The sequence below is a fragment of the Mesocricetus auratus genome, unplaced genomic scaffold, assembly GCF_017639785.1.
Source record: "Mesocricetus auratus isolate SY011 unplaced genomic scaffold, BCM_Maur_2.0 Super-Scaffold_4256, whole genome shotgun sequence".
In the NCBI taxonomy this organism is placed as follows: domain Eukaryota; kingdom Metazoa; phylum Chordata; class Mammalia; order Rodentia; family Cricetidae; genus Mesocricetus; species Mesocricetus auratus.
This window is the reverse complement of record NW_024429182.1, coordinates 42,505,383-42,528,341: the sequence shown is the minus strand read 5'-3', so window position 1 is coordinate 42,528,341 and position 22,959 is coordinate 42,505,383. Positions and strand designations below refer to the sequence as shown.

Sequence of the window (22,959 nt, the reverse complement as noted above, 5' to 3'; positions counted from 1 at the left end):
GCTTCACAAATTTCTCTTGCACATAGGAAATCACCACCACAGCAAAAGGGTAGAGAAAGGTCAACCTCACCAAAGGCATTAAAGACAGGATGGCATTCAGTGAATTCAACCCCCCCTCCTACACCACATTCTTTCTCCCTTGTCATTGTAAAAAAAAAAAAAGAGCAAACCAAACAACAACAACAAAATCACAACAGGAGAAGTTTCTTCAGTCATATCACAAAGACCATATTTTGTTTTTATTGTTTGAGAACAGATAATCCTCAGAATAAAATGTTGTCAGATTCTGGCAGATCCATCCCCTTCCCTTGACCTCAGACCACTCCCAAATATGACAGCTGTTTAATCATCTGTAGCTTGTCAGTTTGCTAAGTACTGCAAGTGATGAGATACGATGATACACTCATGGCTTAGTCAACCCACCTCGTTGATCCTCTGAGATTACTGCTGGCTTTACTGTAGTTGCATTCAGAAAAGCTACGAAAATAGATGGATGAGGATAGAAATAGATGGATGAAGATGAGGCAGGTCATCCATTGCCTTCCCCACAGCTTTTCTGAACTACAGTTGGGGAAGGTAAGCCTTCCATACAGAACTCATTCACCTGCTAGAACTAAACCGCACTGAAAGAAATGAAGAGCTTGGTAAATTTTGATCTTCCATAATAGAAAATGCCTTTCATGTAAAGATGTTTTTCACATAAAGTCTATTACGTTGGCTAAGGGAAGGGGAAACGGGTATGTTCAGAGTGAGGCAAACTTCTCTGAGCAGCTAACCTTCTGTTAAGTGTGTTTTGGAATATTACTTTAACTATATAAAGGCATATTACATTCATTTGTGCTGCATTTGTTTAACAATGTAAAGATGTGTTGCTTGGTACACCTGGATCTTTATGTGGGTGCTGGGAATTGAACTCACGTCTTCACATAGCATTTTGTATAGTCTTTGTGTAGCGAGCATTTTACTGACTGAGTCATCCTCCAATAAGGGTCATGTTGAGGGAATATGCTATGCAGGGGCTGTATACTTCCTTAGACTGTCCTAAGTCTAAGTCAGAAGAGAAGGACACACAGGGAACTCTGTTGCTCCTTTGCAGACCTAGACATATACAGCTGCTTTGCTACCATGCTGCTCCCTAACAGAAACTGACATTGTGGTTGGTTCTTCTGATTCTCCGTCTTCATCCACTTTAACCTCCATGACACAGCAGAGGTGTCCTGCCTTTTGTCAGTATGAAATAATGTTGCCATCTAAAGGTATGCTGAGCGAAATTCACAGCTATCCTGGGCCACACACAGCCTTCAGGCTACACGTTGGCCATTCAAGAAAGCAGATCCAATTATAGGGTAAGATTTTTACCTACTAACATCTCGCTCTGTTGGGTTAAAAGCTGCTTGGTGGCTGTGAGGGTTGTGCCAATTGCACACCCAAAGTCTTCATAACCACAGGTGATGCATCACTAGATCAAGCAAGGGTTATTAGGGTGTTCCTTTGAAATGTTTATTCATTCATTCACTTATTTTGTGCAATCTTTGTTATTTTTGCTGCTTTTTTATAGACAAGGTCTCACCATATATCAGGCTATCCTCGATCTTGTTCTATATAACAAGGCCAAGCTGCCCTGTGATCCTTTTGCCAAAAATTCCTGAGTATCAGGGTTAGAAGAATGAACATCATGCCCATGTGGGAAATGGTAAATTTGCCCTTGTTTTCATCAGTACCTTGGCTATGTGTTGATTTGCTGAACTTTAATGGCCTCCATTCAGCGCTCACAAAAAATCATCATAGATCTAACGACCACTGAGCATTTCCTAGTTCTAGAATTTTGTAAACCTGATCTAAGGTCGTTGTTTTAAACCTTCCTAATGCTGAGACCCTTTAATGCAGTCCCTCATGTTGCCATAAAATTATTTTTGTTGCCACTTCATAGCTATTATGAATCATATATAAATATTTGTGTTTTCCGATGATCTTAGGCAACCCCTATGAAAGGGTAGTTTGATACTCAAAGGCATCTCGATCCACAGGTTGAGAACTACTGATAAGCACAAGCTGTTACACAATCTCACTCCCTTGGGATGGGCCAAGCTTTCTCTGCTCACACTTGCTCAGAAGGAGACATCTTCTGACTTGATGATAAGATATCTGAGTTCCCTCAGCTTCCTTTTTCTCAATGCCTAAATGATGTGTGAGCTCCTTGACTGTCCTCTTATCATCTGCCTTTGAGGGAGGTGTATCTTTCCTCCTGCCCATAGCCAACTCTCCATTCAATGCTCTTCATCTCCTTTCCTGGAATATTTCTAGCTATTCTGTTTACAATCTCCTTTTTAGACCTCTGTCTTACAACATCCACACAGATTCTTCCCTAATCTAAAACCTTCTCAAGCCCCTTCCCTCCTAATAAGTGACTCCTCAAGGCTGTTTATTTTCCTCTTGTTACTTGGAAACAAAATGGAGAACATTTTGTGACCTTGAAGTTTATGTAAGAAAGTCATCAAAGGACAGCTAAATAGTTCATCCCCCTCCAGTCTGCTCTCCTCTTCACTTTAGAATAAGCACTGGCTTTACAACTGATGACAATAGAGGAACCTGTCCCAATTTCCATATTTATGTAGATGTCCAGTTAGTCCCAAAAACAACTGCCCTCAGTCCTTGCATACAGGCACAAGTTTTTCTCTGCATATTTGGAACTGAGAAAGTCAGATTCCAAGGACATAAGGAAGTTACTCTTGTTTTTCCTTTGGTGGAACAGCAAATTCTCGTCATCTGTCTTCATTGCACAATGAAGTTGAATGTTTATGACAGGCATGATACACAAAATTCTTAGAAGAAGTCACTTTTAGCAGATGTCAGGAGCCAGCATGTTGTTCACCTAACCTACAAGCTCTCTTTCTGGCATCTTCATCTATTTGTATTATGTCCAGACCATATTTCTCTTGTGACTGCAAAGTTTCTGTTTCCCTATTCCATTCTCATCCTGTTTTATGGGGGGTTTAAAGGTCACTGAGGAACTGGGGTCGCATGGAGAGGAATAATGCCTTGGAATTTGAAGCTTAAAAATGAATGCTTATAAATTTAGATGTGTACAAGCAAGTGACTCGCTATACTCACTCCATCCTTGACAACATTGTCAAATGCTATTAATAAACTTGGACTATAAAGAAACTCATATGAGGTCATCCAGAAAAGGTGAATATACATCATATCATCCCCAGTTATAAAACACAATCCAAGATATAATAATAGACTTTAGGTACACATGGCCAGATGGTGAGCTAGCATTTTCTCTTTCTGTCTCTTCCTTCCTTCCTTTCTTTCTTCCTTCCTTCCTTCCTTCCTTCCTTCCTTCCTTCCTTCCTTCCTTCCTTTCTTTCTCTTTCCTTCTTGTCCCTTCCTTCCTTACTTCACCTTCCCTCTTTTGGGGAGGGGGCAAAGTCTCATATAGTCCAGACTGGCCTTAAACTCACTGTGCAGTAGAGTGTGACCCTGAAGTATTCCTTTACTTCATTTCCTATATTTGGGATTTTAGCGATGTGCCATTATGCCCATCTCAAGACCTTTATTTTATAGAAACACTATGTCTTTATTGGTTCTAACAAAGTCTAACACTTGAGTGATAGATTATGAAGTGAGTTTCAAACACTTCTTGTCAAAGTGGCTAGTCAGTGGAGAGGAATAGGTACAGGGAATGCAGCTGTTCAGTGTTGCTGTTGCTTCATTGAGCAGACTGGCCATTGATTATCTGCAGCTTTCTACCTAAGGCCCACTTGAGTGCCTTATCACCAAGGTCTTAGGAATCACGTGACTTTATTGAATAATTCCACAATCCCAAGTGCTAATTAAATATACTATCTCTTTGCAAGGAAGCCAATACACAGCTTCCCACTTAAAATACCATTGTGTGAAGACAAGTTTCATGAAAAAGAACTATGCATTCATTGTTTTATGCCAGCTACAATAAATGCTTGGCAACACTCTCAACTAATTATATGCTAATGAAATAAGTCAGTTTTTAAAGCCTCGTTAAGCTGATGTTTTATAGCAGGGCTTGATATATGAGACCATCAACTGAGCCTGCAACACCTTTAGTTTAAAGTCTCCACAGTCACTCAAGCCTTAAAGGGGAAGGAGATTTGGACAAGGTCTACAACAGAGATGAACTTTGATGCTATTATATCAAGTGAAACAGGCCAGTCACAAAAGGACAAATGTTTTATGAGGCCCCCAGGGCAGTAAAATTCATAAGGACGAGAATGATGATTTCCAGGGATAGTAGGGGTGGGCGATGGGGAATTATAGTTCCGTGGCTTCAGAGTGTCAATTAGAAAAAGATGAAAGTGTTCTGGAGATGGATGGTGGTGATGGCCACACAACAATGCGAATGAACGCACTTGCCGTGATTCAATTGAACTCTGAAAATGGCCAAAATATTTTACCACAATTAAGAAATCTATCCAATAAGTTTGCTCCTTAATAGATCAATACCAATACTAACGACAAAAACCACTTCAGGCTTTGGGGAGTGGATAAGAAGCGCTGATTATCTTATGGTGCAGATCTGTCAGCTAGAGGCTTGAGAGAGGTGACATGGTAGGGAATGAGTACACAGACAAACCATCAGAAGTGAGACATCTGGCGGAGGTGATCCTCAGAGTCCAGTATAGGCAGAATGAACACATGGGCAGCTAGAAGAGTCCCACCCACAACCCTATCCTGACTGTGCCTCAGCAAGAGTTGGGGTCACATTGTTCCTGTAACCCATTCTCTCAGCACTCCCTTTGTACACCTCCATTCCCGTGGGATTCTTGGGTTGATGGTGCCTGTGTCACAGCCCTGTGCATCGCTCATTCTCAGGCTAGGCATGGACCTGTATGCTGCGTTTAGACAAATGGTATGCTATTCTGGCACCCTCAGGGTTGGCACTGCTGCAAACTGGATGGATCATAAATTTTAGATCCAATACACATGCAAATATTTAGCTCCCTTCAGCTTGCATGTTCTTCAAAGGACGTAATGAGGAGGTGACCCTTCTACTTTCACCCTTGTTGGAGCCCTGACCACAGTAACACTCTCAGAGAAGGTACCCACAGTGAGGTGTTGGCCAACACACCTGAACACAGGGGGGATGCTGCAAGCATACAAGCTTCTATTCATCGATGCCTTCCATGCTACAAGTGTTGTACTATGTAATATTTAGTCCAGACAGAAACCTCTTTTGTGAGTGAGAAACTGAGGCTCAGAGGGATGGAACATTTTGCATAAATTAATTCAAGTAGGCAAGTGACAGTTGAGCTGTGCCTCAGGAACTCAGAGCCTAGCCCATGCCCTTTTTATAACATGTCCCTTTGATGGACTCAATTGCCCTTTCAGTTTTCCAAGTAGTTTTGCTGTTTATATAAAGAAAGGAGAACATGCCTTTCTTAAACCCTTGGTGAAGTAACAGCAGTATCAAAGGGAGGTAGCCGTGAAAATGAATGGAAAGAGAACAGGCATGTTGCACCTACTGGATTTTTAAAAAATGTATTTTCTCAGATAAAATGGCCCCTCTGTATTAAAAGGCCATTCTATGAATCAAACCAACTGAGCCTCTTAAGTAGTTTGTTTCACTTACTAGGCACTAAGCCCTTCAAGGAAATTCAAAGTATCATTTTTAACTGGAAAAGCAAATTTATCAGATCCCTGGATAAGGAATGCTCTCTCTCTCCCTCTCCCCCACCTCTGTCTCCATTTTGGAGTGCTGGAGATTACGTCCAGGTGCTCTCATTACCTGACTAGCACCGCAGTACACTAACATACATTCCCAGGATGGACAGGAGTTTGGATGCTGCTTAAATGCTGTCTGAAAACAACATAAATTCGGTGTTTGAGAAATAGCTCACAACCAGAATACTATCTCTCTGATCCCTAGTTTTAAAAAAATCTATGACACATACAGGTTCTTATCCAGTGACAGATTTGCGGGGAGCCTGGAACCCCGAATGGGGGGACATGTTATTTGTCAGGTTGCCATTTGTTCCCTTGGGAGTGACCACACTGTGCTTTTCAAAAAAGCCTAAGTGTAACTAGAGAACGGGAGTGTTCAGTGTTGTGTCTCAGCAGGACAGGGAGCGTCACACTGTACAAATGAGGAAAACCTGGAGTCACTGGACCTAGGGTTGAGTTTTGAGTTTGTTCTCCAGCTGTCCAAAATTAATCAAACACATATTTCCCTGACATCCCTTTCTGTGAAATGCGGACAATAACCTCTTGTAGTGTGTCGTAGGAATAAATGGGAAAACAGACCTCAAGCACCTTGCACAGTGGATGGCCAAATGCTATGATTACCAGGTGCTTTAATTATGTCATGCCATTACATTTCTGTTAGCAATGTGGCTAATGTTTACTTGAAGCTTCATTTGTCCAAATTAGCAATTTAATCCTCAGATGCTAACTCTCCAGACAGTCTTCAAACCCTGGTAGACTATTCCAAATTGAGCTTTTTTCTGCCATTCCTGAGAGGAATTGGATAATGTATTGGCTACATATGTGGGTGGCAATGAGGCAGTGAAAATGAATGATCTTGCAGACTGAGGACAGTGACCTCTGGAAGCAAGTGAGCGGCAAGATGCAGCCTTCACACGTTATTTTATTTATTATTTATTTTGTTAACTGCCCTTGGAGACAGCCTCTCTATATCAGAGTGAAATCAGCTTGTCTTAAATTTTGCTGTGGAAAAATACAGAGCTGTGGGTGTGGTCTTCTCAGGCAGCTGAGGTCAAAGTCTTTCAGAGAGGGGTTCAGCTCTATTAGATGAGGCTACCATCTGGGTTGCTTCGTCCCTCTACAGAGTAATCGTTACTCACCGGTCACTTTCTGTATGTATAAATACATGTATTCTGGTTTTTAGGTCAGTATAACACAGGCTTACCTTGAACTCAAAATAGCCAAGAGTGATCTTGAACTCCTGCCCTCCCAAATGCTAGGTTACCAATGTGGACCACCAAGCCTGGCTCACTAGCCTCTTCAAATGGGAAGATGGCAGTCACTTCCTTACTTGGCAGCTACAAAGACCAGTTGTATACTATTCTCTCTTGATGAGATGGAGCCTGTAAACAGGTGAGCATGGGAGTGAGGTACTGGTATGTGTGCAGGTCCATGCCTGTGTGAGATGTATGCAGGAGCAGATGGGGTGGGCAAAGCAATATGGGAGAGTCTTGCACTCAGAATGTCTCAACTGTTTCTCTTCCTTCCTATGTCCCGTCCTTCTGTATAGAATGAATTTAGTTAGAGCTTGAGACTGTCTAGAGCCGCTATCTGGTACTAGAATCTGCGTGGTCCCATCATAGGGAGGATGCCCGCCCATTTCTTCTTTTCAAGTTTCTTCTCATCCTCATTGTGTGCTTTGGTGATGGAGCAGTCCTCTCCTGTCTCAGAAAATAATGACTTCAGCTGGGCAGTGGTGGTGCACACCTTTAATCCCAGCACTGGGGAGGCAGAGGCAGGCCGATCTCTGTGAGTTCAAGGCTGGGCTGGACCGATAGCCTCCAAAACAATACAGAGAAACCCTGTCTCGTAAAAACTAAAAAAAAAAAAATGACTTCCCTCAGATTAGGAGCCAGATGTGGAGGCTTTCAAATGTAGATGTAGAGTGAGATGTCCTAGTTGTAGATCCTGTCCTTTCCCTGCCTAACTATGTGACCTTCGTTGGCCATGTTCTGGAACCTCTCTGAGCCTTAGTCATTGTATTTGTAAAAAAGACATAATCACAGTGGCTCTCTGAAGAGCTCAGGATAGTTAAATTACTTGTCCCTTGAAATGTGCTTTATGGGTTAGCCATGTCACCCAGTTGGTAGGGTGCTCGCTTAGCAGACATGATGCTCTTTGGCTTTGGTACTAGCCAATAAGCAGTGGGGAGGTAGAGGCAGGAGGATCAGGGGTTTGAAGTCACCTTTGACTAAATAAGGGGTCCAAGGCTAGCCTGGATTACACAAGACTGTCTTAAAAATGCTTTGAAAGATATAGAACTCGAGTAGGTGCTCAAGTAAACATTAGTTCTTGCTTTTCCAGTGAGCAGAGCCCGGGCTCTTAGATCACCAACAGAGAAATAAAGTGGTCTTTACAGGCACTCAAGTTTTAACACCCCCATCCCATGTTTGCTATTATTATTATTCGATTTGCTGGGGATCAAGCCCAGGGCCTTGCATGCGCTGGCAAGCACTCCACTATCCTTCAGCTCACTTTACTATTGTCTAGTGGTTTGGAAGGTTTCCTCTTTCTTTAACTTCTCAAAATAAGACTGTTGCTTTAAGTTTTGTATTTCCCTGTTCATTACTCTGCCTAGAAACAGGGAATGCTTTTGCTCTTGTTGACTTAGAAGTGCAAACAAAATACGTAGAAAATTCTTTAGCTCAACTATTCAGGGACCATTTAGAAGAATAGACTCAAAATTTTATTAACTACTTTACTGATTTTTCATAAGTAAACAACATTGATCATGTTTGATTGGCACCAAAGTCTCTTTTATCTTTTACCCAGTGCCTGGATTTATAATCCCCAAACAACACAGCCACAGCCTTTTCCTGCTTCTTCTCCTCCTTTAGCCAGTTTGTACTTCTTCCATGCCTGCTACTGTAGGAAGTGGTTGTTTTTATTCCATAGTAAATGTTGATCTTTTACAAATTTGCCTTTAGAAAATTGCAACCTAAATTACACTAGACAGTTGCATAAGCCAAAGACATTCAAGTTCTCCCAGCCCACAGGCAGCTTTTCCCAAGCCTGTCCCAGCACATTTTGGCTAATGGTCATGAACAGAGCAAAGGATTGAGCTCTCCAGGAGAGTTCGAGGCCCCAGGCGAATCACACCATGTAAAATCTGGTTAAGATGAATATCAGAGCAGTCTTGAAAGCAAAGAGGAGTCAAAGCAGGTCAGACAGCAGCCAGAGGGATTTGGGCCGAGGAGGAGGACCTGACTCACCAACTCTGCCTCAGGGAGGGATCAAGGAACCAAGTTTCCAGAGAACAGCAGGCTAACTCAGTCCATCATGCTGACTCACTACAGATGAAAGTCATGGGCGGGACCCTCAAAACCCAGAACCACCTAACACAGTACCTCACATCCCAAGGGAATGTGACATAAGTGATTTAAGAAGATCCAGTGACTCCCAAGGGCTTATATGGGGTAAACTTGTCATCTTAGATACCTCAGTCATGTGACTTAGAACTATTGCTTACAGGTCATTTTCTGGGGTGTGTCTATTCTTCCTTGAACCCACAGAATCAGTTCACCTCAACAATCCAAAACAAAAGACACCATGTATTCAAAATGAGCAGGCAGCCCAGAGCAACTGGTCTTGATTGTATCCCTCCCCAAGAAAAAGGTCATATCTTGCTTAGTTTTGGGCTCACTGCAGGAGACTGAGATTGTAACAGGATCGTTCTGTGTTCTTTGGGAGGAATTAATGACAGTTATCTGCTTGTTGAACTTCAGTATGAGTGACTTAAGCCTGCAAAGATAGGTATGTTTAAGTGGGCAAAAGGGAAAATGAAGAGTATTTGAGGAGAGGGGAAGGAGGATAAAGGCTTGAGGCTGGGATGAGTGAGGCATCCAAAGGAGAGAAACGACTCTGAAGTGGATGAGGCAGAAGCTGCAATCTGAATTTGAGGAAATGAAAAGAGTTTTGATAGAAACTATAGACAGATAATGAAATGTCAGCTATATCAGCATATCTGTCAGGCCAAAGGGAAGCATCAAAGCTTTAGTCTCTTAGCATAGGGTACACATGGCAGAGGCTCACCCTGGTGAAAGGAGACTGGATGAATTGGAAGCAAAGCCTAGGAAAGCAACTAGGAGGGAGCTGTGATGAGTCCTGGCAGAGGGAATGGAGCATTTGCAATCAGAATGATGAATACAGGGTAGCTCCCAGAGCACAACACTGCAAGATCTTGGAGTTCATCTCCTTCAGCTGCCCCCATGCTTCTTTTCCCAAGGATGGGGCTGAATTTGCTCAAGATTTCACCTCATGTCTACCTAGTTTATGAATTAGCACCAAAGGGGAAGGAAAACAGAATGAAGGGAGTGAAGGAGAGCCGTACTTCCTTTCTGGAAAGCTCTAACAGAAGTGCCTTTGTATTTGGCCTACACATCTTAGGTAATCTTGTACATTGATTATTTCAAATGTGGAAACCACAGCTTTGGGGAAAAGCATAAAGCATCGTATTTATAAAAATGGTAAAGAGTCAGATGGTCCTCATTCAAAGCTCTGAGAACAGCTTTGGGAGAGCCAGTGACACCCTGAGAGCACTAATAAATTCAGTAACAACTGGGGTGTGCTGGCTAGGTTTTTCTTTTTTATACAAGTTAGGGTCATCTGGGAAGAGAACATCAATTGTTAAAATGCCTCAGATTGTCATGCAGACAAGTCTACAGGGTGTTGTCTTTATTAATAATTGATGTGGGAGAGCCTAGTCTATCACAGGTGGTGCTACCCCTTGGTAAGTGGTTTTGGGTTGTATGAGAAGGCAGGTTGAGCAAGCCTTAAGAAGCAGGCCAGTAAGCAGAATTCCTCTATGACTTCTGTATCAGTTCCTGCCCTAGGTCCTTGTCTCAAGTTCTTGTCCTCACTTCCTAGCATGATGTAAGCTATAAATTGAAATAAACTCTTTCCTCCTCAAATTTCTTTTGATCATAGTGTTTATTATAGCAAATTAGGGAAGAGGGTGATCTATAGACTGTCTAGCTTTCTGGTCTATTTGGATGATCAAATGACATGCTTTGTGACAATTCTCTGGACAGCTCAAAATTCCATGTAAATGAATGGCAAGTGAGGTCATTACTGTTCCAAAGAAGAAGATCAAGTATAGTGACAGAGAAATCTTGACCCATATGCTATATCTTCTACCTTATATCTGTGATTTTTGGATTCACTATGTAACTTTTATAGCTATTGTTTCCATAGCTATAAAATGGGATAATAAGGGACTCTTGATCAACTGTCAATCACTATGACCACAAATAACTGGTACAAAACAAACAGAAAACTTTATAAGGGGAAAACGTGTATTTTTTGGTCATTGTTTGAATTGCTTTGGGCTTGTAGTGGCACAGTATACCTAAGTGGGAATGTATGGCAGTGGAACTTGGTAGCCTCACGGTGGTCAGCAAACAAAAAAAGAGAAGTGAGAAGTGACCAGAGTGATAGTACCCTTTAGATCATGACCACAATGACATAACTTCTTTTGACCAAGCTCCATGTCTGCAAGAGTCTGCTTCCTCCCAGTAGTGACATAGAATAGAGGACATTGCTTTGGGTCTTTGGGTGATATTCAGCTTCCAAATCACAGCATAGTCCTTCCTCAGAAAGCCGTTATGATAACTATGTGTGTTGAAGAACTAAAAGTACTCAGAATAAAGTGTGTCTGCTACATTACTACCATTATGTTAATGGGCTGCCTATAGGAAGTGAGTGGAGAGAGAGGAGCAAAGCCCGTGGGTTTGAATTTGAGTCAGCAGGGAAATGTGTAGCATTGTCAGAGCCTGGGAACGTTAGGGAAATCTGACTGGGATGACCTGGTCATTGATTTGCTGCAGTGCAGCTCCTGGCATCATTCTATCCTCTTGCCCACATGCCACAGGCAGTGTTTTTACAGTGACTGCTTTGAGACATGTTCTAGTTGGACCATTGTGTTCTGTCTCTGAACCACATTTAACAAGAGTTAATAGAGTAAAATACAGTGTAGGCGTTCACAACACGCTATGCCTAAAGCCGTGCCATAAACAATCAGGAGCTAAGTTCACTGTTGCCAGATAATTATCATCTGAGGATGCCAAGACCATGAAAGAAGTGTCATCACCTGCCCATTCCCATGGAAAGGCTGTCCCATCCGTGGCCAGCATAACTGTTTGGCAGAAAGGCCATACATCTGTAGACAATGTCACACTCATGCTGAGGCAGGAAGGTAAATAGTTACAAAGGGGCTGTTATCACCGTGGCTTCATCTGCTTGGACTTTGTGCTTTGAAAGATGGTCCCAAGTGCATTTCTTCTTAATCAGCAGCCAAGCCTAATGCTCAATGAACGTCAGCAGGTTAAAAGCACTGTGCTCCTGAGCTTGCTTTTGTGGCCAGATGAGTGAGCTCTGTAAACTAGTTAAGAAAGTTTCATCATACAAGCTGTTCCCTTCTTCCAGGAAGAAGATCATAATTTGAGTTTATCAGATTAACCCCAATTATACAATTCACAATTTGTCTTGACCCCCGCTCATACTCAACTGTGTACCCAGGGGAAAAATTGTATTTTTGTTTGGAAGACACCAAGAGAAGTGAGGGTAAAATCAGACTCAGGGATTGGAGAAGTCATGCCATTTCCAGACTGGTCAAAGGACTACTTTGGGGAATTCTGGGAGTTCCTGCTTGCTCTGTCCCAAGGATCTCCTGACAGTACTAGTTTCTTACAGTTCTCATTTCAGGTCTGCCCCTATTCCTTTTCCTGATCCTACATCCTATGCCTACTGGAGTCTCCATATGGATACTTTCCAAGGCCCTTCAATCTCCGTGCTCACCAGGCATATCAACTTGTTCCCAAACTCATATCCCTCTCAGTCTCTGTAGGTGGTATCACCATTCAGTCATAGGGTTGGCATAGAGAAACCATCCTTTCTCGTTTTCCCTCACCCCTACTTCAGGTGTTGTCCTTTACTCTGAAGATGGGATGGTCTTTAACAAACCCCAATTATTATTTGAATCTCACTCTGAATCCCAACCTGACCTAGAACGCCTTATATAATCCAGACCTGTTCAAACTTGCAGTGATCCTCTTGCCTCAGTCTCTTGAGTGTTGGGGTTGAAGTTGTGAGCCACAATACTCAGTCACAAATTCAAATTATGTAAGGACAACCCTCCTACCTAAAGTTTCTCATCACTGTATGCTTCATGTAGAATAAAGTTCTATGGTATACAAGAGCCTTCAAGATCTGGTCCTTGCTTCATTCTCTGGTTGTTTCTCCCACAGCTTTCCTTGCAAACTATGACAGAATGGGGATACTCTGTACCAACCTAGGACATTACCACGTGTGTATTTAGAAACCTACTCAAGGAATGAGCATCTGAGGCTTTCTTTCTTCAGCTTCAGAAAAACACTGTCAGATATACACAGCATACAGAGAAGGAGTGATTTATCCCCAGATGTGTCTGTAACCTATGGTGAAGATTGTGTATGAAGATCCCAGCTTCATTGTCCCTCCAGAGAGGTAACTGTGGGATGCTGTGGAATATTCCTTTCCACTGTGATTGGTTTAATAAAGAAGATGACTGGCCAGTAGCAGAACAGAATAAGGTTAGGCAGGAGAGCCAAACTAGGAGAGTGCTGAGAGGAAGAAGGACGGAGTCTGGAGTTGCCAACCAGATGCAGAGGGAGCAAGAGATGAACTTTTCATGTTAATAAAGGTACCAACATGTAGCAATACATAGATTAATATAAATTGTTGTAAGAGCTAGTTAGTAATAACCCTGAGCTCAGTGTGTTTATTTGAGAGCGGCTGCAGGACAGGAAAACTTTGCCTACAGTGGGGTTTCTATGAACTTTGCCCTGAGTTTTTCGAAGCATTGTGGTCTAGCACTCTACTGTAGTATCTGGTGTGACAACAAAACCTTCACTGGCCACACTTGCTTCCTTAGCAAGTCACCACATGTCACCACTGGCATTTCATTCCTCTCCTAAGTAAAGCTCTTGTACTTGTCACCTTGTCAGATTCTAGGAGGCCACCTAAGACACATCCCTGTTTTCCAAGAGACTTAGGGATCCCCTAACTCATTAAACACTCTCCTGTAGGGAGAGATCTTACTAGGTACTTGCGGCTCAGTCACAAATTCAAATTATAAAAGGATAACCCTTGGGCATGGTCACAGGTGCATATGTGGGGTGTGGGATAAAGATCTTGGACAGGCAGCTCTCTCTCTCTCTCTTGGGGTTCTGGTTGGATCTCGGAGAGCAGCAGAGACTGTCAGAGCACTGACCTCGAGGTCTCAGTTTCTCATGTAAGTGATTTATCCCTAATAAAAATAGCATACTACATCCCTATCCTGTGTATGGTAATCTTCCTCTTACACTCTCCCACTTAGAGTGGTTTGTTCTATTTGGTTTGTTCTTACGCCCTTCCTCCTTATGCCAGAAACTCTACTCCTTCCCAGCTTAAATTCCATACCCCCCACCCCTGTGGCAGCCTCCTTGACTTTTGACAGCCACACACTCACACAGCTGCACTGACTTCCCTGGCCCTCTGTAGTGTTCTTTCTACACACTCACTGGTGATTCTGCACCAGGCGTCTTCCTTGTGGTATCTATCACTCTTTTTGGCTAAGAATTATCTCCCAGAATGTAGATCAATACTTGACATGTGACACATTGATTAAAATATTTTGGCAAATAAATAAGTTGACATGTAGGAAGTTACGAATTAAAAAAAAAACACCTGTTACCCAACAGCTGGGAGCTCCACAAAAATTGATTCATTCATTCATTCACCAAGTGTGTAATTATTCAGAACATAATGTGTTCCAGGCACTCTTTGGCATATAACATGAAGCAAAATGAAATCACAAACACAATTCCTACAAACTGGTTGATTAGTGCAGTTAGTAGCTAGAGGATGCCGTGGATCTGAAAGCTGATCAGAGAATAAGTGAGTAGTGGAGAGAGTAACAAGAAGAGTAGGGCTACAAGGAGAATGTAATGTGATTCAGAAATCAAAGCAATGGACTGAGATGGTGCATGCATTATGCTGGAGTAGTTGTCAGGGTATGTTATCAGCATTCAGTCCCATAGTCTCGATTCCAGAGGACTAGATGGACACAGGTTTCACAACACACCACTTCTATCTAGGCACAAAATATTCATAAAACATGGCCACTTTTCTAGACATGCCTGCAACGAATCCAATTTTAAATGCAAAATACCTCTCCAACACAAAAGTTCAGTGCCAACTTTTCGAAGTCCATGGAGTAAATGCTGGCAGAAGTATAGTGGAAAGGGATGCTATGTTTCAAGGAATGAAACAGACCAGGAACTGTGCATTTAGGGAAGCAGAGAGTTCCAACCAAGGACACATTACAGTTACCATCCATCACTACCACCAAAATTATCCAGATTGCATAAACTTAGCACTAGCCATAGGGATTATTTCTCCCTGATATTCTAATAGTTAACACACCAATTTTATCTTTTATGGGTTTTCATATAAGAAGAACCACAAAAAGTAAAGGGTAAAATAGAATCTAGAGGCATAAGAAAATCTTTAAGAGCAAATGATTTAAAATCGAGTTTCTGAGGGAACTGACAGGTCACTATAATGTGAGACTCTGAAAGTCAATCATGCACACATGAATCATAAGGGTTTCAATGAGGAGGGGAGGCAGGAGACTCTTAAAGGAGGCAGAGTCACTTTGCAGGGACATTTCTGGGAGTCTATAAGCAGGCTGAAGCTTTCAGGATGTTTCTTCAGTGGGTAACCCACTGCAATATTTCCCTGATGGTATATTATTATCTTCATTTCAGTATTGAAAACAAATGGTAGTTAAGAATGTAGAAGATGTATCCAAGTGTAGTAGGCTAAATAATGCCTCTCAAAAGTATGGTGAACATGGCTCATGAATCTTACCTCACATGACAAAAGTAATTTGTAGATGTGGTTTCATTAAAGATCTTGAGATGGGGTAGTATCATGATTATTATTATTATTAAACAATATTGACTGGGTCAGTGTAATCACCAACATTCTTATGGGAGAAAATAGGGTATATTTGCTTATAGGAGAAGGTATTACATTGACTAGCAGAAAGAGAGTTTTAAAGCACTGTTGTTAGCTTTGACAATGGGGAAGGAGCAATGAGCAGAGGAATTCAAGCAATGCATCTCTAGAAGCTGGAAAAGGTAAGGTATTTGCAGAGTCATGTGAGAGGCGAGCCTGCTAGCACTTTGCTTTGTCCCAGTGAAGCCCAACTACTGAGCTCTAGAACTGGAGAATACATACATGTTGCATTGAGGTGCTGAGCTGTGATCATTTGTTACAGCAGCTATAGGAAGCTCATACAGCAAAGCTGCAAGTGTGAGTTGGTGTGGATGAATCAGCAGATAGTTGTGCCCTTCTTACTTGGGAGCTCTGCCCACTGTGAACTGTGTATGTTGGGATGAGTAACTTAATTTCTCATGGTCTGGGAACAAAGCTACCTGGGCAGCATCCTGCAGGAGAAGTGTCAGGTTATAATGGCTTTTTTAAAAATTTATTTTTCAGTTTAAATTTAGATAAGAAACAAGGTTGCTTCACAAGTCAGTTCCAGGTCCCTCTCCCTTTCCCTCCCCCTCCTCCGGTGCCCTCCCCCCAACCCCCCCATTATCCCCTCATTTCCCCAGGGAGGGTAAGGTCCTTCATGGGGGTGTGCATAGTCTGTCATTTCATATAGGGCAGGGCCTAGACCCTTCCCCAAGAGTTCAGTATAACGGCTTTTGTAAGGAGGCCAAGTGAACACCTGGATACTCACTTAGCATTGTCTATGGGCTGGGCATCTTTGGTGAGAGGCATTGACTCTACACTGCCACTCAAGTGTTGCCATGGCAGCCCTGACAGAGCCACACTTACAGTTTCCTGACTTCTGGTTGGTGGGTTTTGCGAGAGTGCTTCCTTCTTGAGGACTCAGGGGATGAACCCTTAGATGGATGCCTGATGTGAGGGTGCTATTAGGAGGTGGTGGAAAGTGGGGTGCAGCGTCTCATTGGAAGAAGTAGCTTAGGGGGAATGTACCCTGTAAAGATACAGCTTGCCCCAGCTACTTCCTGGCTCTCTCTTCTTATTGGGCAGCCTCTGCAGCAAGCTCCTATCATGCCCATGACCTTAGTCCCAGAGCAACAGATCCAGCTGGTTTTATACTGAAGTCCTGGTCCAAAATAAGTCTCCCCTTAAGTGTGTGTTCACAATGAGAAACAGTCACCAGCACATTGGGAGACAGTAGGGGAAGAGTCCTAGGAGGTGCCTTGTGTCTTATTGGAGTCTTAGCTATACTGTCATTGTTGTTTCCTTTCTATATACAAGAGAAGCGGAGGACTAAAGAGAGTCAGTGATTGAGTAAAGATTGCTTGGTGAGTGGTTGAATCGGGACTTGAACCTGAGTCTCTAAGCCTAACTAGTGGGTCTGTTATTTAACACCAGTGTCAGTGATTCTCAAGATAGGACCAGTGGCATCCGTGTCAACTGGGATTTCATTAGCAACAGTATTCTCAGCTTCTAGCCAGGAGCAGCTGAATTAGAAATCCAGAGGTTGGGTTAACACTGACCAAATGAGGTTTCTGAGTATGTCTGATGCAGCCCTGCTATGTGCTAGCCAGTCTCCTTAGAATCCTTTGGTGGGAAAGTCACCCATCTTGGTGCAGTCTCAGGCTGCTCACTTCTTGGGGATATAAGGTCAATACTGCAAAGACATTCTGGGGTTCTCCACCTAAGCTACGGTGCATGATTTCTCTATGGAGTTTTAGAGAGGTAGAGTGGAATGAGTTTGATAGGCGCAGCAAGATACAGGTGTTATCTTATTAAACTTTTATATTTATGAAAATATAACATTCTCTTATATTTTATTTTATTTTTTTGGTTTTTACGAGGCAGGGTTTCTCTGTATTGTTTTGGAGGCTATCGGTCCAGCCCAGCCTCGAACTCACAGAGATCTGCCTGCCTCTGCCTCCCGAGTGCTGGGATTAAAGGCGTGCGCCACCACCGCCCGGCTCTCTTATATTTTAAAGCTGTGTATACATTAGCCTTAGATGGCAAGGTACACTGATACCTCTGTTGATAACTTCTTGATTCAGCTGTAGTTTTGGAGCACCAAAACATTTGGAGTTCCCAGGACAAGATAAGGTCCTTGTATTCTTGACTGTCTGAAGGCAGGGAGACTGGATTGCAGTTATCTGAAGCCCAGATCATCCCAATTTGGGCCAGGGGTGAATTAGTAATTGAAGATAAATTTCAAGCCTCCCGTACTCTGATAACATTATGAAGCAGAGATGGAGCAATCTTGGGAATTCCTCAGTGCAAATTCACTCACCAATGTTTCTGGTGCAGACCTCATAGGTCATGCTGCTCCAGCCAACCCCAGGAATCCTCCATGGTTTGAGAAGTCTCACCTCTATACCCTGCCAACTTCTCTCTTTGTCTGTGGAAACCCCATGGGCAAGGGTAGCCCTTCACTTTTCAGCTCTGGATCATTGTGTGAACTCTGCAGAGCTTGAATGATGAGGCAGTAGGATGATTAAGGACAAAGAAAAAAAAAAGCTAACCTAGTAGCAGGATAGTAGAAAGCTAAGCTTTGTGCATTTTTACGAGGAAAACATGAAAATAGACCTTTATAGAAAGCAGACCTAAAGAAATCATAACTATTACCGAGCGGGAAGAGTAGAGAAAAAGGTATCTGCAGCTTTTTGCTTTGTTTTTGTTGGGCCAGGAATAGAACAACCCAGGATTTCCCACTGCTCTAACATTAGGCAGATGCTTTAGCACTCGCTACACTCTCAGCCTAACCGGGTGTTTAGTTGTTGTCTGATCCTTTAGACTTGTAGTATACTGTTTCCTTCCTTCCTTCCTTCCTTCCTTCCTTCCTTCCTTCCTTCCTTCCTTCCTTTCTTCCTTCCTTCCTTCCTTCCTTTCTTCCTTTATTCCTTGCTTCCTTCCTTCCTCCCTTCCTTCCCTTCTCTTTCTTTCTTTCATCATGCCAGAGTCCTCTGTGTGTGTATGTGGGGGGGGGCGCAGTAGCCATACATATTGCTAATCTCAACCTCAGAAGGCTGAGCCAGGGGTATTGCAAGTTTGAAGCCAGGTTGGTGGAATGCTTGTCTAGTATGTACAAGATCATGGGATCAATCTCTGGCATGATATGTGTACAGTATATTCTATCTATCTATCTATCTATCTATCTATCTATCTATCTATCTGTCTATCTAGAGTTACATATATTCTGAGCCTACTTTTGCTGATCCCTGCCTCCTCTGGCGTAGCTGCTTGGTTTGCAATATGTACAAAAGGGCTCATGGGTTCAGCAGTTATCTGGCCAACAATTTGCCATTTCTGATGTTACATAATTTAATTCTCACCCTGCTTACTCTCAAATGGGAGTCAAATGGACAGAAGTGCCATCTTACTTGTCTAGATGCTATGATTGTGTCACAGCATATTCGTTCATTCAAAACTCATCGAGAAGAAAATCTTATGGCAGTAATAGTGTTATGCATGAGACATACAAAGTGAAAAAAAGACAATGCTGTCACATTTACATTCTAGAGTGGGAGGCAGGGACAGGCTTAGTGAATATGAGCACCAAAGGAAGGTCAGGATTGTCATGGGGGGGGTGGGAAGAGGAAGGGTGGAAGGAAGAATGGAAAGGGGCGGAGTCAGAGTTTGCAGGATTTCCTGCTGACTCTGTTATTACTAGAAGCCACAGGTTTCAATAAGAGAGGAGTGAGCTCAGATTGGATTTTCACACTGTTTGAACTTCTTATTTAATATTTGCTTTAAAGCTTAGGCTGAATGGATGGAGATAGATGACCAGTGTGGTAATGGATGGAAGGGAGAGGACAGACTTAGAAGAGAGCCAGAGGCAAGGTGATTAAATTTGGTCATGGACTGGCTATAAGCAGAAAGGAGGAATCAAGGATGGATGAATGTTAAATTTGTAGTTTAAGTAGTATTAAGAGAAATAATTATTGTTCCTGATACAGACATTGCTATTTAATTTTAATGGTGTCTCCATAGGACTATTATTATTCAAATGGAGAAATATTCACAGAGATGTGTACTTCACATGATGACACTGCAAGTAAGCAAGAGAGTTAGCATTTGAAGACAGGCAGCCTTCTTCCAGATTCTCTGTGATGGCCATTATGACATCTACCCATTTCTTGAAAAGGGTGGGTGGTATTCAAAAAATGTGCTAGGTTCAACCCAGTCTCTTCCCAATAGCGGGAGCATCAGGGGTACCTACCTGGTGAGTTGAACTCAGAGGGTGGGTTGGGAGAAAGGAAAGAGACAGTTAATCCAGTTGTATTGCCAGTGGGAGAGCTAGGACTCAGTAGGAAGTCCTGACTGATGACAGGCTTCTAGAGGACAAATGGCCATTCCAGTCTGACATGGGAACACACTTTTGCAATGGCAGGTAGTGAACACAGAAGGAGCGAGCTCAACCACTGATCCATAGCAGGTTATCAGGAAATGCATGATAAATTCAATTTGGATCTGCAGAGGATAATGCTTCTACTGCCCATCTGCCACAAACGCAGCTAGTTATGCAGCACATTCAAGAGAACAGGCCTGGAGTGGCTGCAAGGACGTCAGCTCATCAAGGGAAAAGACACAAAGGCTCAGCTCATTGGTGAGCTGGATTGCTTGTTGCTGATCAGCTGCAGAGGGCCACATGAACACACTGGGAGTCGGGGTGTTCGGCCTCAAACTGTTCGTCAACAAAAGGCCGGTGAACTCTCCACCATGCATCTATGTGGATGTTCAGAGGCTATGGACTGCAAGAGCAGGCCACCATCCATCCACACACCCAGGTGGGTGAGGCTCAGAGGCTGTAGACCACAGCTATGAAGCTGCTCACCATCAATCATGACTTCCATCTCAGGAGCCACTTGTTAGTATTTAGTCATTTGTACTGGCCTATCTTTGGAGTTCTGATAGGAAATGTCTTCCGCTGCTGCCACTAAGAGGATCGTTTATGCCTATTCAATATGTTCCCTTTTAAAGGGGCCCTGCCCACTTGCCAACCTTCTCCCCATTCTCTCTGTCTCTCTCTCTCTGTCTCTCTCTCTGTCTCTCTCTCTTTCTCTCTCTTCCCCCCCTCTCTGGCTCCCTTTCCTCTTTCCTGCTGCTCCTATCCTGGAGGCCAGTCTCTGTCTATAGCATCTTTCTTTCTTGAGCAGTTTATCACTAACTTGCTTTGGCCTTGCTGGACAATGACTGATACACAGCTGCCTGGTTCTTCAGTGCCCATCCTTTGTTTGTCTGTTTTTGTTTTGTTTTGTTTTTTCAGACAGGGTTTCTCTGTATTGCTTTGGAGCCTGTCCTGGAACTCACTCTGTAGACCAGGCTGGCCTCGAACTCACAGAGATTCACCTGCCTCTGTCTCTCAAGTGCTGGGATTAAAGGGATGAACCACCAACACCTGGCCTTCAGGCCCATCCTTAAAGACCTCGGTGATTAAAGCAGATGTGGCGTAGCATGGCTATAATGCCAGTGCTTGAGAGGTGGGGGAAAGAGAATTAGCTACATAATGATTTTGGAGGTCAACTAGGACTAGATGAGACCCTATCTCAAAATAAAAGCTAGAAAGATGGCTCAGCTGCTAAGTGAGCTTGTTGTTCTTGCAGAGAATCCACGTTCGGTACCCAGCACCCATGCCGGGCATCTCACAACAGCCTGTAACTCTGGCAGATCCAACTCCTGCTTTTGCCTTTGCAGGTAACAGACCCCCCCACACACACCCCACACACGACACACGGCACGAAGCCACAGCCACAGCACCCCCAATAAACCTCACGGGTATACATAAAAATACAATAAAATTAAATAGAAAGCAGGAGGTGTCATGTCTGCCATTATGGCTTCAGATAATTCAAAAGCACACACCTCAGAAATGGTGTGTCACCTTAGCAGTTCATCTCCATCTGTGGTGTCACAAGCCATCTTCTGATGAAGCTGGTCTGGGATAATTACATCAGTTTTATACTGCAGAATAAATGTCGTGGTTTCAAAAGCACCCAGCTGTCCCGTGTTCTGCAGGCTGGAAGTCTGGGCACAGTGTGGCCTAGTTGATTCTCTGTTCTGGGTTTTGCAAGGTTGATGCCAGTGTGCTGGCAGCCTGTGTTCTTTCTGACCTGGAGCCAGGTTCCTTCAGGTGCCAGGTTCCTTAGGTTCTAAGCCCTCGTGGGACCCTTGCCTTGGTGGCTGCTGGTGGCAGGTTATCTTCTGTTTCTAGAGCTAGCTGCATTTCTTGGCTTGTGTTTCCACTTCTGTCACCTTTCTGATGAGCAGCTGCACATTCTCCTCTCTCCTTAAAATTCTCCTGCCTTCCTTTCTGCCCCATGTCTCTTATGTCTCATTCTTTCACCAGATGGCTGTGACTCTCTCAGTCTTGGGCTCAACTCTCAAGTTAAGGCTGTCTCCCTAGTTTAGGGTCAATTACTACCGATTATCTCATCCCACCTCGCCCCACCCCACCCCACCTCATGTCTTCCTTTCCTTCATAGAAATAAGAGTGAACATTACACCTCTGATTTCTTCTGTATGGACTCTTTACAGCTGTGAATACATCAGGCATCTCAAAGGGATGTGTTTAGGATACTGATCTTAGTTTACTCCTGTTGGTTAAGCTTCACTGTCAACGTGACTTGATTTGGAATCACTGTGGAAACATACCTTTGGATACACCCATGAGGGTGTTTCCAGAAAGGGCTCACTAGGGAGGAAAGACCCATACTGACTATCAGTGGCACCATTTCACCAGCTATATTACACGACTGCATAAGAGGCAGAAAGCAAGCTAAAATCTGCATTCATCTCAACTCCTGAATGGAGACCCAATGTGATATGCTACCTCATCTTCCTGGACCCATGGTAACCACTCCTCCTTGAGTGATAAGATAAACCATTCCTTGGTTAAGTAGCTTTCATAAGGTATTTTGTCATAGTAACAAGAAAAGGAACTAACATACTAAGCAGTACCCACTCCTCTGCTGTGATGGCTTCCATTGTAGTGAGGGTTATTCTAAAGCTTTAGTTTCTTCTTTGTGCTGATGGTGTTACATGCCATTTCTGGCAAGTGACAGAAATTCCATCAAGTCTCCTGCCTCCTTTACAATGTCATGGACCTGAGGGTTGGGGGCGTAGGCACCAAAAGGAGAGGAAACTGAGGATGTGGAGGAGGGTAGGTGAATCCTGAAGCCACACGCAATC

General features: G+C 43.2%; 1 protein-coding gene across 2 annotated transcripts in view; it reads right to left on the bottom strand.

The window, feature by feature from the left end:
• Positions 1-22,959, bottom strand: part of Pcsk5 (proprotein convertase subtilisin/kexin type 5) — a 411,139-nt gene that overhangs the window by 95,796 nt on the left and 292,384 nt on the right. The window lies entirely within an intron of this gene.